Genomic DNA, 15463 nt, shown 5'->3' on the forward strand with positions numbered 1-15463 from the left:
CCCCCCCAGTGGACTCAGCATAAAGTTTTATAGCACTAAATGTCAAGCTGTGAATTTTTTTCTGTGTCTTAAGGACATTTATAATAATGTCTTCATGAGCTATCAATAAAATATATGTACTTTTGTGAATTATGGATTTTCTAATTAAATTTTACATGCAACATGATTTTTACATGAATGATACTTTGTTTAAACTATCAAATGTCAGTATTTTGCTACAATTTTATTATAAAATGTACATTATCACTAAATGAACTTTGATTTTAAAAATCAAATTAGCTTTAGTTGTATGTTATTTTTTACAAATAACGATAGACTGTATAAAGGCAAAAAAAAAAAAAAAAAAAAACTGACTCTCCAGCCCCAGCCCCAGGAAATCGGATTCAGTAGGTCTGAGATTGAGGCTCAGGAATATGTTTTTAACAAGTTTCTCAGGTAATTCTGGTGCAACTGATCTACAGACTTCACTTTGATAAATACTATGCCAGCATTCAAAAGGTTTTTGAATGAACAAATGAAAACCCCAAAATTTAAAGGTCAACAAAATGTCTGTGATATTAATAAGGTCTGTGGATTTTACCAATGTGTGTTTCCTAGTTTTGATATTGTATACAGGTACATAAAATGTTACCATAGGGGGAAATGGTAAAGGGTACGTGGGACCTCCCTGTACTATTTTTGTAATGTCCTGTGAATCCATAATCATTTCAAAGTAAAAAGATTTTTAGAGGTCTCCTGGTTTTCCTGGGCCTCAAGGATGTGCAATCGTAATTTGCTTCAAATCACTCACCTCCCAATCTTTGACCCCCACCTCCGGAGAGACCAACAACCCACAGTTGTCTGTGGAGTACAATGAATCATATACATATATAATTAATTCTCTATTATTAATGAAAGGTATTTCATTCTTTGCTTGATTTCTTAATATTCTCCTAAATAATCTTATAAGATGTATTTACTTTTTATGTAAAGCATGCTAAAATGACTGGGTTTGAAATGATGGGGATACCTGGTCACAAAGCCAGAACCCAGAACCCTTGCCATCTTTTTGTGCCAGTGGATCCCAGTGGTTCTCAAACTTGGCTGTACTTTACCGTCACCCAGGGAGATTTTAAAAATCTCAGTGCCCAGGCCACACCCCATTTCCATTAAAATGAGAATTTCTAGGATGGGACCCAGGTGATTTCAACCAGTGGTATAGGCAGAGGGTGGAAACTAGCCAGTGAGAAGGACATGGATGCACCGTGGGCCCTGCTCAGCAGGGGAGAGCCTCCAAACGCTTTCGGAATTGAGTTGGCGCTCAGTTCAGTTCCGCAAGACCCACCACCCTAGCCAGGTGACCTCTGCTTTTCCTCATTCCTCAAAGCCAAGGCCCGGAGGCAAGCCGGACTGGTACTTGCTCACCTTCCAATGGAGACCTTTGTTTTGTCTCCCCATTCTCCATGGGCACAGGTACCTTCTTGTCTGTGTGGCTGAGAGGCACCTTTCAAAGTGGATTGACATTTCACATGGTTTGGATGACCCTCAGTGTTCCCTGGAAGTTCAACAGGCCTGACTGGCTCATTTACAGTTTCTGCCCAGGTCAGCATCCTCTCATGAGAGGGTCTGCCAGGGCCATGCTGGTCTTCTGACAGCGAGAAGTGTCCACTCTTGAGAACCCTTGTGCTAGAGAGAAAATGGGTGGGTGCCCAGCACTGGGGCAGAGCTCCAGGCTGAGGGGTGGGTGGGATCCCGTTGGGTCACAGCAGGAATGCAGGATCCCCTTGGGAGAATCTGTTATCCCCTGCTGATGGGTTCCACCAAGAGGGCAATTTTTCCAGGTCAGGGCCTTGGTTCTGGAGATAGCGGAGCAGGGTCACGGTGCCTGGCCCCTTGCAGACAGCCCACATTCCTTCTTCAGCCCCAGTGGGCCCACTCTTGCTCCACTCCAGCACCTAGGGACTCCAGTACAGACAACCTGCAAACTGCCACCTAGGATGAGAGTAACGTACCCATGTCTAGAGGACACCATTCACTCAGACTGGGCAGTGTGAGCCCTCTGGAAGCCCCATCAGAGATGGCCTAGTTAGCTAGCAGGGCTTGGCTGGCTGCCAGCTGAGCAAAGACTTCTAACAAGCTCTGGTCTCCGCAGACTCACCAGGAGATGGCTAAACACCTTCATTCCAAGGACATCTTCCCTGTCTGTACCCAGGCCTGCCCGCTCTCTCCAGGTCCCTCCTCCCTCCACTCTCCTTCTCTTGCTTGGCATAGAGTTCCAGGCCAGCCTAGGAGATTAAGGCCTTACATTTTCAATGCTCTGAACTTTACGATTGTTTTGAACAGAAATGTGAATTTTCCTATGGATGAATTGGGTGACCCGAACAGCAAAGCAAAGGCAGTTTTTCCTCTTGAGCCTGGCCACTGGAATAGTCCAAGTTTGTTTAACCTAGGTGCCAGATCCTGTATTTTGCACATTAAATCATCCCAATCTTCTAATAAATACTACTATTTCTCATGCCCATTTTAGAGATGAGGAAGTTGAGGTCCTGGCACAGCAAGCATTGACTGGGGTCAAGAGCCTACCAGTTTCATCACTGTGCTCTTCTGTGTAACCTCCAGAATTCTCCACACTAAGGCCAGTGCCTGGGGAAGGCACCAGAACCCCTGTCCCCAAGGAATGGACACTGCCCACAAGGAACAGAGTCTCTAGATCGGGAGCCTAGGGGAGAGGAGCCTTGGCAATGGTCTTCTTGACCTATTGGACAAAAATGGCCTAGTGGACAGAGCTCCAGTTTGGAGCAGGCAAGTGAATGATGTAGACCCAGCCCGGCCCCTTCTCCGAGTCCTTCCCCACTACATCGGAACACTTGAGGAACTTCAAGGATGGGGTGACTCAATTTCTGTTCAAATCTGACGTGGGTGGTGGGAGAGGAGTCGAATTTGAGGAGACGGCAGGTGAAGCAGAATGGGGACTCCCCAGTTCTGATCCCAGAAAAGGGAAAAGTTCACGAATTGGTTGATGTATTTAGGATAAGCATCTTATGGTGTCTCTCTGTTGACATTTTTCTACAGCTTCTTATCCCATTCCCACTCACTGGTTATGTGACTCGGAGCAATTTCTGTTCCTCAGTTTCTTCATCTGTAAAATGAAGATAACAGTACATAGAGTCCTGGTGAGGCTCACACAGTTTAAGGCGTGGGAAACCCTCAGTGCCCGGAACGTCGCCAGTGCCCTAGCAGTGTTGGCTGGCAGCGGTAGCGGGTCTCTTCTGAGACTACATAACAAACACGTTCTGCAGGAGACCCTGTGCTTAGATAAAGGAGCTTCTGTTACACAAGTAAGACACGTGAGAATATTCTACGAAGAAAAGCAGTAGTACCTCCTTCCCTGGATCATCGTGAGAACCACTCTGGCTGAGGTGGAAAATAGTAAACACTATAATAAACTGGGCACTTTGGTGTGCATCGCCTCATTCAGTCCTTACATCAGCTCCGAGGGGTATTTCCTTTTCCGGAGGAGGGTGCCGGGGCTCAGAAATGCTAAGTGCCTTGCCCTTGATTCCAGGCGCGGTCTGAGCCTCCGTGCTGTTGTCTGTATCAGTGACAGAAGACGGACAGACAATATGACCTTCAGGAAAAGCTCGTAGCCCAGGAAGTCTCACTGGGCTTGCCTGAGCCATCAGCAAAATGCAGATCAGAAACCCATCGTGCTCACCTCAAAGCGTTTCTCTTCTCTCAGAGCAATGAATTCTCCCGACGTTAGCAGAAGCCGGGGGCCGGTCAGCTCAGGATGCTGACTGACAGCTCTCGAGCGGAGCTGGCGGCAGACGGAGGGGGATGGCATCTGTGTGCGAGACCATGGGCAGGGTGATTGCTGGGCTCCTGAGAGAACAGCCGGTCCATGAGGCTTTGACTCACACTTTGTAAATTGGTTTCATGCATGGGCTATCGATGGGGGCCTGGCTAGATAATAGGATTTTCCAACACACTTCTTCCCCCCTCTCCTCTGCAGCCGTCCAAATCTCTGTGCAGAGCGCCTAGAGGGGATGTGATGTGCTTGGCGGGGCACGCCCTGGTCAGGCTCTGCAGCTTTGGCTGGGGTGATGCGGATCTAAGAGGCCATGGTTCATAGCAGTCTCAGAGAGAGGCTTATGTGCAGGAGTGGGGGCAGCAGCCTAGGCAGCCCCTGCCGGGCAGGCTACAAGTTCAGGCACTCTCAGCCACGCCTGTCCATTGGGGGGAAAGGGGTTCTCAGGAAGTGCCCGTGGGCCATGGCGACTGCTCATGGCTTGACTAAACGATACTGCCAGCCTTGACTGCCCACGGCGAGTCCCTGCCACGCACAATCTGACCCCAGAGGAGGTCCATCAGAGCCAGAAACTCAAGCATCCCGACTGTAACCGTTGCCTAGAGGCAGAGCCTAGGGAAAGTGAATTATCGGGCAAGCACTCTCAGGAGAGATGGGGTGAGGAAACTAAGCAGGGATGTGGTCTGGGCCAAGGCCAGCTTCAGCCTGGTCCCGCTGGGGGCCCTGGAGCATAGGTTACATCACACAGTCGGACTCGCCTTGCAGCCAGGGGGCTGGTCTTTTGTGTCCCTGTGCCAGTCAGTCACTGGCTGTTGCTGAGGGCAAGGGGACTCGGGAGGGTGGCTGCCTCTGGGGTCAGGTGGCTCCTATTGGGCCGAGGCTCATTCTCTAGCGAAGAGGGACAGCTATGAGCTTTAGCAGCCAGTCATCACAGCAGCTGGGGGATGGGTGCAGCAGACCAGCCATGCGGATCTGGGCAGGGCACCAAGAGCATCACTGCGCCATGCCCGTGGGATACAGCCAGGGCGCAGCTCAGCTGGAGCCCCATCAAGAGCCAGCCTGATGGCTCTGACTTCCAGAAAGCCAGAGGGCCGAGGAACAGACAGCACCACATGCATAGTGTCTGTGACAGCCTAGCCATCGCGCCCAACACCAATACTCTCAATCTGCAAAGGCATGGCTGTCGGACCTGCCCTCTTATCTCTTCCCAGCAGGGGCACAGGCCAGTCAAAGGTTGAGCTGGGGGCTTCTGCCCAGGCTCCCTGAAGCCAGGGCCAGACCCTACTGCACACAGGCACACAGGACACTGCTCAGAGCTGCTCGGTGACAATCCAAGGCCTCCTCCACCCAGAGCCTTTAATACAAGTTTGCTGCTCAAACACAAATATCCGCCTCCGATTCGGAAGAGAGATTAAATTAGGAACAATCTTAATTCTTTCTGGCAGAGGGAAGCGAGCAAGAGCTGTCAGTTCCCCAATGATCGATTGTTAAGGAAATCCAGGTTTAAAGGTATTTCATAAGTTTGCCTTTGCCTGCTAATAAAGAGAGTCAGCTCACAGCATCCGATCGCCAGGCGAGCCCGTGATGAGATAAAGCGGGGTACTCCGCAGAGACGCAGCCAGCTCCTTGAAATTCCTCCGAGAGAGTTTCTGAAGTGCCACGGTGTGATGAGGAAGGGAGAGTAAGAGGGAACGAGAGAAGGGAAAATGGGCATAATTAGCCGGGCAGATTAGGTGATTCAACAAAGATCATACAGTCCCAGCAGGCTGAGTGGCTGCAGTATTTATCAACATACCTCGCCGACGCCTCTGGGTCTTCAGGCCGTTCTGTTTTCTCAGCGAGATAAGCAAGCTTGGAGCCATCTTCCTGGAATATCCAGAGATTGAAGGCCTTATCATAAGCAAATAAGGAGATGCGCCTGGGGTCCTCACCGGCTGGCTGGCAGTGGGCTCAGCTGGGGCTCCCAGAAGCCCAGAGGTCTTGGGGAAAGAGGCTGTGTTTAAAGGGCCCCTCGGTCTAGGACTGGGGTCCCTCTGGCGGGTGTCCAGTCTGGGGGTGGAGGATGGGGGTGGGGTGCCCACTCTGGGTACCAGCTATGTGCTGGGCACTCAGGCTACGACGGGGTTTACGCTCCACTTGGATGTTGTTTGGTCCCGGCCCTGATTGTTCCAGGACTGAACTGCGACCCACGGTTATTTAGGCTGTGATCCAGGGAGGGCTCACGCTGTGTGTGCACTGGTATGAGAAACCTGTCTGGGTGCCAGTGATCAATCTATCTGGCAAACCAGAAAAGGAGACCCCCTCCCACCCCCATGCAAAGAAAATGTGATTCTGGGCCATAAAAAACTTCAAAACTCCTATTTACTGTTTAAGCCAGCTCAGCCCCTCTGCCCACTCTGACCTCACGCCCTATCCCTCATAGGTATAGGCAACGTTTTTGTTCTAAGGGGCTTTGAGAAACTGATGAAGACTATGAAAACTCTATCCAGAAAAATTACAGACACACCCCCCCCCCCACACACACACACACTGCCAAGTTGTGATACAAATTCAAGTGTTCACAGACCCTGACCTTGAACTTCAGGATTTCAAGCCTGGAGAAGAGGCGGTGCTGGGGGGAGGCCCCGCTTTACTGGGCTGATGCTGGGCTGATGCGGGGGCGGCCCGTGGAGACGGATGCTGCCCGGGCAGGAGGCTCTCCAGATGTTGATCTGCCCATGGAGACAGGTGGGCTCTGGCGTGGGCTCTAGTTTTTATTTCCTGTGCTCCTCTCTGGTTGTGTTTTCAGGTCTCTGGGAGAGAGGGAAGCCAGGGGCCGGCAGGGCAGGCCTTGGTGACCACAGAGGGAAGGCCGGACAGAGGCCAGGATCCACGTGGGAGACTGCACAAGCGCCTCCTGTCTTGTGGGGTCTTTGTCACTCCCACTCTGTCCCTCAAATGGCCCAGCAGATGATCTCTTGGAAGGAAAGGGGATGTGGTACTGGTTTGGGAAGGCAGCAAAGAGAGGGGGCTGGGGACACTGCGTGCCCTGCTGTAGCCAGGCTAGAGAGCCCCGGGGAACAGAGTGGTAGTGGCCACCCCAGAGGGGAAGGGAAGGAGCTGAGGCTCTGGGGCCCGGAGGGAAGGGGAGGAGGGAGGTGGGCCCAGGGTGAGGCTGGGCTGGAAGAGGAGTGCTGGATTGTTATCTGCGGACGGCTGCCAGCTTCCTGCGAGAGAACCTGAGGGGTTCTGAGCCAACTGCCATCATAAGTTTAGGTACCAGCCATCGGCTTTGCTGTCCTAATGGGGTTTCTTTCCCTCAGTGATCACTGATGTATCGTGTCCCCATAATTGTGTATTGTATTTTGGCGGTGGTGCATCCAGAGGAGATTGGAAATCCAGATCGAACCCTCCCTTCTCTGGCAGAACATCCATCACACGTGCTGAGGGGACTGGGTGAAGTGAGGGGGGTGGGAAGTCAAGGGGTGCTCAAATGCAACCAGAAAAAAGTGGGGAGCCACACAGAAAAGAATTCTCTCCTGATCTCAGAACTCTTCCCGGCCCAGCATCTTCTGCTGCCAGCGTTCACGTGGCTCCTGCAGGCAGGCCTCGCAGAAGGAGCACAGTGTATCTCTGCCGGGGCCCTGGGCCCACAGGGGCCCAGGCCTTTTCACTCACTCATTCACTGATTGGCTTTTTTGGGGGCATCTCCTACCTGCCAGGCACTGCTCTAGGGTATGAGGGTGCAGCAGTGAACAGGACAAGTGGTCCCAGGGAGTGGATTTCTAAGGGAGGCTCTGGGGTACAGATTCCTGCTTAGATACTTCTCCCCACCTTTGTGATCTCCCCAGCCACACATCTAGGGCAATAGAGCAGCCCCCCTCAAAACACTCCAGGGGGACAGCTTCAGGGCCCTTGGACCCCACGCTCCCCTCTTCCATCTCCTTGAGCTGAGAAAGCAGATAGGTCCATCTCCTCCCTTTTTCCACCACCGAGCTCCCAGGCCTGGCTCTGGCAGGGTTCTCTGAGTGATCTAGGGTAAATCACTTCCTCTTTCTGCTCCTAGTTACCCTCAACTCTGAAAAGAGGATAACGACACCAGCTCCAGTCAAATCACTGAGATTTTGCTAGGATCACAGAACCCTCAGAAGGTCCAGAAGGAAAAGAGACTTCAAGAATCACTGAGCCCAAAGCCCTCACTTCATGGAAGAAGAAACTGAGGTTCCGAGTGGTACCTAGTGAGAGTGTCTGAGAAAACTCTTGGTGAATGGGGAGCTCTCTGTGGATACAAGATAGCAATTACATTATTGTTATTTTTCCTTTGAGTACACTGGCTGGTCTCCCATGACCCAAGCATGGAGGGGAGGCCCAAGTGAAGAGTCCTTCCCTGCAGGTCCCTGAGTCCTTCATTTGTCCTTAAAGACCTCACTGGCCCCGAGCCTTGTGTGGCTCCCCCTGCTGTGGCTGCCCAGCCCCACTAAGAGGATGGAAGCTGTTTATTGCTTTCTTGCATGGTGGGGGCGGCTGGAGTTATAGGCTAATTAAACCACAGACAGATTCCTCAGCAGTTGGCTGGGACCATAAGTGCTGTTACAACAGTAAAAGGCCAGAGATGACAGATGGAGCTTTTTCAAGATTATGTCACCATCGCCCCCGAACACGGCTTCCACTCCACCCCTCGGCTTCAGAGCCATGCTCCATGGGGTGATTGCTCTGCATCAGGGAAGTCTATAGACAACTAGGGAAAAAGCAACAAAAGACAGAAGGAGCAGAACTGCTCAGTCTAAACACAATGGCAAGAAATAGCAACCTGACCCACATCGTGATCTTGGAAGGATAGAAACTGTCCAAGCCGCTTCCCAAAGGAAGAAGAGGGAAGTCCTTCCTAAAGTCTAACTGAAATCCCTTCTGCTGCCAAGACAGCAAAGGGCTGGGGGAGAGGAAATGATGATGGTGCCACAGGACAGAGGCAGCAACGCTGGGGAAGGGCCCCTGCAGGATGAACAAGGACCACACTGGGGCAGGTCTCTGATCGCAGAATGTGTGTCCCTCTTTGTGCTCTAATCAACAGACAGGATTACTCTCAATGGTACCTCCTTTCTGCCACCTCTTCCAGGAAGTTGACCTAGATGAGATGAACCCGAAATCTGGACTTAATTCTTGTTTCCATGCTACCCACAGTCGATGAGCTAGAGGGAGGAAGGAAGAAGACAGCGAATGAATGTGTTCATGATTTAAAATAAGCTTCAGGGAAAGATTTCATCTGGTTGTGAAGTGGGCCAAGTTGTCTTTGAGTCCCCTCTCTGCCTCTTAGACAGTTCATTTAACATTTACTGCGGTTCTGGTTCCTCCACTGTGGTAAATACAGCTAAATATTCCAGCCTTGGGGGGTGTTGTGAAGTTCAAGAGGGTTCATGCATCTTAAAACTCCACAATGCTTGGCAGAGTGAATGGTGGTTATTCAACCACACTTCAGAGGGCAGGGGCTCTGAAAGGAAGCAGAATCGTCTCTACCCTGAAAAAGACATTTCCACTTTCCTTGATAACAAATTCTTCGTAGCCTTTAGACCCAGAAAGGTGAACCTAAAGTCTAGCCTGACTCCCACCTGCTGCAGGGTCTCTCAAGACACAGACCCCAAAAAGTGATTGTGAGCTGGAGGGGCTGGTATTCAGGGGAGGCCTGGCTCCCACCTCTCTCCAGCTGGGAAGATGCTATATATCCAGCCAGGCTGTTTATCTCCTTCCCTCCGCCCATGCTCCTCAAAACCTGCAAGGTCACTTGGCCCAGCTGGAGTCCCGGCTCAGGCACGGATGTGATGCGATCTGACAACCCTGTCTCCTGCTGCCAGGCCAGGGCCTGGATGGAGACTGCCAGGCTGCTGCTGGGTGGGGGACGTGGGGCAGGAGGAGCAGCTGTATCACAGCCCGGTCATGGCCTGAGGGAGGCCAAGGGAACCCAGGGAGCTGTAAAGTGCTATCAGATAGAAAAGCCTAAGAGCAGGTTTGTGGGGAGCCTCTTCCACTCTCCCTGTCCCCACCTGCCACCTTCCCACACCCCACACACCGCTGGTTCTGAGAGCAGCTAGCATCTGGGAGCCCCAAGGGCTGGGGCTTCTGACTGCAGGGCATGAGTGAGGAGGCAGAGGGGACCCACCCTCTCACTCTGTCCCGGGCAGCACGCTTCCATCCATCACGCTGCAGAGCCCAGCATCTCCTCACCGAGGCCTCATCTTCCACCAGTGACCTTCCACAGCCTCTTCCGGTTCTCCCAAAAGGGAAGAAGAGAAAGTGACATTTGAAGAGACCCTATTTTGTGCCAAGGGCTGTGTCAGGCACTTTTGTTATCTCATCAAACTCTGAAAGCCGTAATAGAAGGAGAGGGTATGGCTCAGGGGCAGCGTGCATGCTTAACATTCCCAAGGTCATGAGTTCAATCCCCAGGGCTTCCATCAAGTAAAAAATAATAATGATAATAATAAATAAATAAATATTGCCTCCCCCTAAAAAAGCCAGTTGGGGAGCGAGGGGTGGGGGTGACAATGACACACTCAAACTCCATTCTATGAAGAGAGTTTGGATCTCTTTACAAAGATGTGGGTTTAAGGAAACTAACCACAGAAAGCGCAGTGTCCGTGGACTAGCAACCGCAGGGTCCCTCCCCCTCCCCTGGGTCCGAAGGGACAAGAGAAAGAGCAGTTACTGACACTTTGGGGGTGAGGGTGGGGAGAGTCAGTCTGAGCAGTGAGGCGGGGGAGGGATACAGCCAGCTTATGAGGATCCTGCAGAAAAGGCGTTAGAGGAATAAATCCCAGGCTTACTGCTCCCCTGTCCCCTGATATGCTGCTGGTGCCGCCCGCTGGCCCAACCCAGTCGGGAGCCAGAGAGCGAGGAATCTCATGATGCTGTGCAGGTGGGAAAGCTTAGGGGCGGCGGGGGTGGAGGGGGTGGCGCGCAGAGGGCCGAGCAGGCGGGAAAGTGGGGAAAATGGACCTGGAGAAGCAAACAGCAGGTGGTCAGCACACACAAGATAGGAACGATCCCTGTTTACAACTGCCCAGAGTTAACAGCCGATTCCAAAGCCAGATCCCACACCCGTGTTCTCTCTAATTTTGTCTTATGTCTTCTCTTCAAGAAAGTAGGACAGGAAGTAAGGACGGACAGGTCGCAAAGTCTTCTCAGCTCATCTGATCTGAGCTTCCAGCTCCTGACAGGTCCCCAGCCCCTGACACTCTGATAGTCCCTCAGGTCTGCATAAGGTACAGATTCTAACTCAACCTGACCATCCGCTGGCTCATGACCTTGAGAAAAATCTCTTAGACTCTCTGGGCTTCAGTTTTTACATCCGTGAAAAAAAGAAAAGGCATAATTCTGTCCTTGTTTCCATTACATATATTTTGAAAGGATAAAAGTGAGATATATGTGTAAAATTCTTTGGTATTAAAGTCAAGCCACAAATGTGAGAGAAGAAGCATTCTTTAATTTAATAAATGTTTGTGAGACAACCTACTGTGTGCAGGCATTGTTCCTGGTGCTGAGGATACAACAGCAAACAACAGGCAAGTGTCTGCCTTCATGGAGACTGCATTCTGTTGGGGGAGACAGACAATGAACAAACAAATGAATACACAGTATGTCAAGTGGAAATAAGTGGTACAGGGGAGAAGAAGCAGGGCAGGCATGCAGCAGAGCTGGAGGTGAGAGTTGCTGTTATACGCAGGATGGCTGCAGGAGACCTTGGGTTAAGAAGACATTTGAACAAAGGCTTGAAGGAAGTAAGGAAGAAAGACTTATGGAGATTCAGGGTGAGGAAACAGCAGGTGCAAAGGCCCTGTGGCTGAAGCACATCAGGCGCATTTGAGAACAAGCCTGGAGGGCAGTGTGGATAGAAAAGAGTGACCAAGTTGGAGAGGTTAGGGACCGCTCTGCTGCATCAATAAACTGGAGGAGAGTAAGGGTGGAGGCAGGAAGAACTATTGCAATAATCTAGACAAGAGATGACAGCTTGGCCTAGCAGGGTACTGAGGAATGGCCAGATACTGGCAAAACCAAAGAATTGTGGCTAGATTAGATGTCAGCTGTGAAAAACAAAAAGAAGTTAAGACTGATTCCAAAGTTTTTGGTCTGAGCAACTGGACGATGGTGTTGCCATTTGCAGAGTTGGGAAAGATTGTGGATGGAGCAGATTTGAGGGGAAACTGAGAATTCTGTCCTGGTCACATTGAATAGATATGAATGTTAGTTATATGGATCTGGAATCAAGAGCAAGACTGGGGTAAAGTTACACACCTGGGAGCTGTGAACGTGCAGATGGTATTATGCCCAAGGTCTGGAGGGAGATCACCTGGAAGCAGGCATAGAGAGAGAAGAGAGGAGGCCCCAGGCCTGAGCCTCAGGCCAGGTGAGGGGCCAGCAGAAGTGCCTGAGAGGCAGTGGTCAGTGAGGGAGAAGAAGGACCGGACAAGGAGAGCACAAATCACCACCAACAAAACCCTCAAGACTCATGACTCATCTCACTTTTGAATGTTGCTGCCCAAATCCAAAATAAAATATTAGCAAATAAAATTGAGCAATGATTGAAAGATTAGCCCCTTGTGATCAATTTGGGTTCATCCCAATAATACAGACTGATTCAACATTACAAAATGTCCTAACATAGTTCACTGTAGAATAAAGGAAAAATCGTTGTAGTTATCTCAGTACGCACCAAAGACACATTTGATAAAACTCTATACATTTTCCTTATTTTACAAAAGCCTCAATAGAGCAGGAAGAAAATTAAACTTCCTCAATTCCACAACTTCAAAAAAAAAAGTTAGAAACATCTCCATTCTGTCTGGAAACAATATGTGAATGTCTGTCCTATTCAACATATTTCTGGAGGTGCTGGCCACGGCATCAAGTGAAGAAAAAGAAGGATAGAGGATAAATAAAAGAAAAATGAAAGAGAAAAATATTATGTCCAGATGATATGATCATCTACCAAGGAAATTCAAAAGAATGAAATGGCATACTGCTAGATTGTAAGATTCTAGCACAATGGTAGAAATCAAAACAACAACCACAAGTCAAAGCTTCCCTCCATGCCAACAGTTTCTTCAAAAAAGACGTCCAAAATAGAAAAAAAAAAAAACCCACCAACAAATGCCTCTAGGGTTCCAAGGAATGGACCCAGTAAGAAATGAACAGGACCATCATGGAATAACTATAGAACTCGACTGAGTATTATAGAAAATCTAAACAAATGGAGAGACAGCTGATGCTCTTAGATGGGAAGTCTCAACATCGTGAAGATGTTGATTCTCCCAAAATTCAAAGCCACCCTGTCAAAATCCCAGCAGAACGTTATAGAAGCGGATCAACAATTGAAATTCACCTGCAAGAGACAAAGGATAAGAAAAAACAGTTGACTGTTGAAAGAGAAGTATGATGAAGCAGAATCTACCCTACCAGCATAAAATACAGAATCAGAACAGAAGCCACCGTCTTTAAAACAGCAAGGTGTTAGCCTAAGAATGGACCAATAATAAACAGATCGTGTGGGTGCAGGAGCATATGATAAGAGCATTTCTAATTAATGACCTGGGGATGGAGTGATGGCTCATGGGGAGCACAGGAGCAGCTGCTTGTTGTATCAGTCCGAGGTACCACCTGCTGCCCGTAGCAGAGAACTTGACCCAGCCAGGCTTCAGTAACAAGGAAACGCGTTGCTTGCGTAAGGAAGTCCAGAGGTAGATAAGGTCATAGTGAGACCTCAAGGCTGGCCAAACCCAGGGGCTCTGACTCTGTCTTGTAGGTTTCCTTCAGAGCGGTGGTGCTTTCTGCACATTGTCCTTACTCTCAGGCTGGCTTCTCTCACGGTGGAGAAAGAGCCATAGCAGCTCCTGGATCCATAGCCACAAACCATGATGCCCGAAGGAAGAAAGGGTTAGTTTGGTTTTTTTTCTCCCAATGCAGACTTTTAGAAGTGAGCAAGCTCTTTTCCCCAGATGCACTCAGTAAACTTCCCTTCATCTTAGTTAGGTCATAGGCTGATCCTGAACTGGTCACCATGACCAACATCACACCATGCTCTGAGGTGTACGGGATTGCTCTTAAACCAAAGCAGCCCTGCCCCAAAGCCCAGAGGATAACAGCAATGGATGGACACCTACATGAAAAAACAGGGAAAGCGGAAATCAACACTAGTGGGCCACCAGTGATGACCACCGAAGCAATACGACTGGGAAAAATTAAATTCAGACCTACTTCCCACCATAACAAAATAAATTTCCAGTTGGCTAGAGAGCTTCACAAGCAAGGGGAGTGCTATAAAAATTTTAGAAGAAAATATACTATAACCTTGGGGTAGGGAAGACCTTCTCAGGGAAATACAATAAAACCAAAACCATTTTAAAAAAATGATAAATTGACTACATCAGAACTAATTGTTTCTGTCTGACAAAAAAAAAACTCATAAAGTTAAAAGGGAATTGGCAGACTGGGAGAAATATGTGAAACATACATAACAGATATGAATTAATATCCAGGATCTATAAAGAGCTTCCACAAAGACTAGGTGAAAAATAGGAACAAGTAATTCATAGAAGAGGAAAGATAAATAAGCAGTGAACATATGAAAAATGTTTACTAGAAATCGGGGAAATTCAAATCAAATGAAGTATTTTATTTTGGCAAAAAAAGTATAGTATTAATAATATCTAGCTTTCAAAGGGTTGCCAGAGAATGGGAAGTCTGGTGCCCCACTGCTGGGAGTGTAAACTGGCCAAGAATATTTATCCACATTACATATATGCACTTGCCTTTCTCCCAGGAATTTCACTTCTAGGTTTCTCTCCTAGAGAATTACTCATTTACGTACACGGAAAAGAATGGACAAAGATGGCCATGTTATGTTGTTTCTAATAGTGGAAAACGTGTCTCTGATAGCTTAGAGGGGAAAATTGTTAAACATATATACCCATATATACATATATATAATTTATACATATATACATAATGCAATATTATTTTGCTGTTAAAAAATGAGGTTGTTCTATAGGTAGTGAAATTGAAATCTCTCCAAGTCATTATTAAGTGAAAAGCTGAAAAGAGAAAATTGCAAGCCATAATGCCACTTTTTGCCATTTATGTAAAATCAAAAGGTCCAGCATTTTTCTATGCGTGTGTGTGTGTAAAATGCCCGGGTGGCTGTCTGTAAGGACGCACACCCTTCCCCTCATTACCACCAGGAAAGGACTGGGAGTCTGGGTCAGGGAGAGGCACTGAGGAAGTCGACTTTGTGGATCTTTTAAATGTAATTATATATTACTTGCATAATTAAAAACAAATTGAAACATTTAATTTGCGGAGGGCAGGCTGTCTGCACACCCTGGCTGGCCCACGGTTACCCTACTCTTTGGATGAAAGAAGAACCAGCTTTCAGCTCCTCTCTGCTGGGGCTTCCCAGGGAACCAGGGGAACACGGCAGATGCTGTGAACTTACAGAAGCTTCTAAGAGCCAGGCATGGTTTGGTTGCAAAGCACAGGGTCTTTGGATCCAGAAGACCTCAACGTGTGACTCTCTTCCTTGCTAGCTATGCAACTAAGGTTAAAGGTGGCTCTGTGCCTCGGTGTTCCCGTCTGTAAAGAGGGCTTAGTGTTCTTATTAAATAAGCATACTTGCCTTGCAGAACTCCTGGGAAGACATAACGGACAGGA

The sequence above is a fragment of the Vicugna pacos genome, chromosome 33, assembly GCF_048564905.1.
Source record: "Vicugna pacos chromosome 33, VicPac4, whole genome shotgun sequence".
Classification (NCBI taxonomy): domain Eukaryota; kingdom Metazoa; phylum Chordata; class Mammalia; order Artiodactyla; family Camelidae; genus Vicugna; species Vicugna pacos.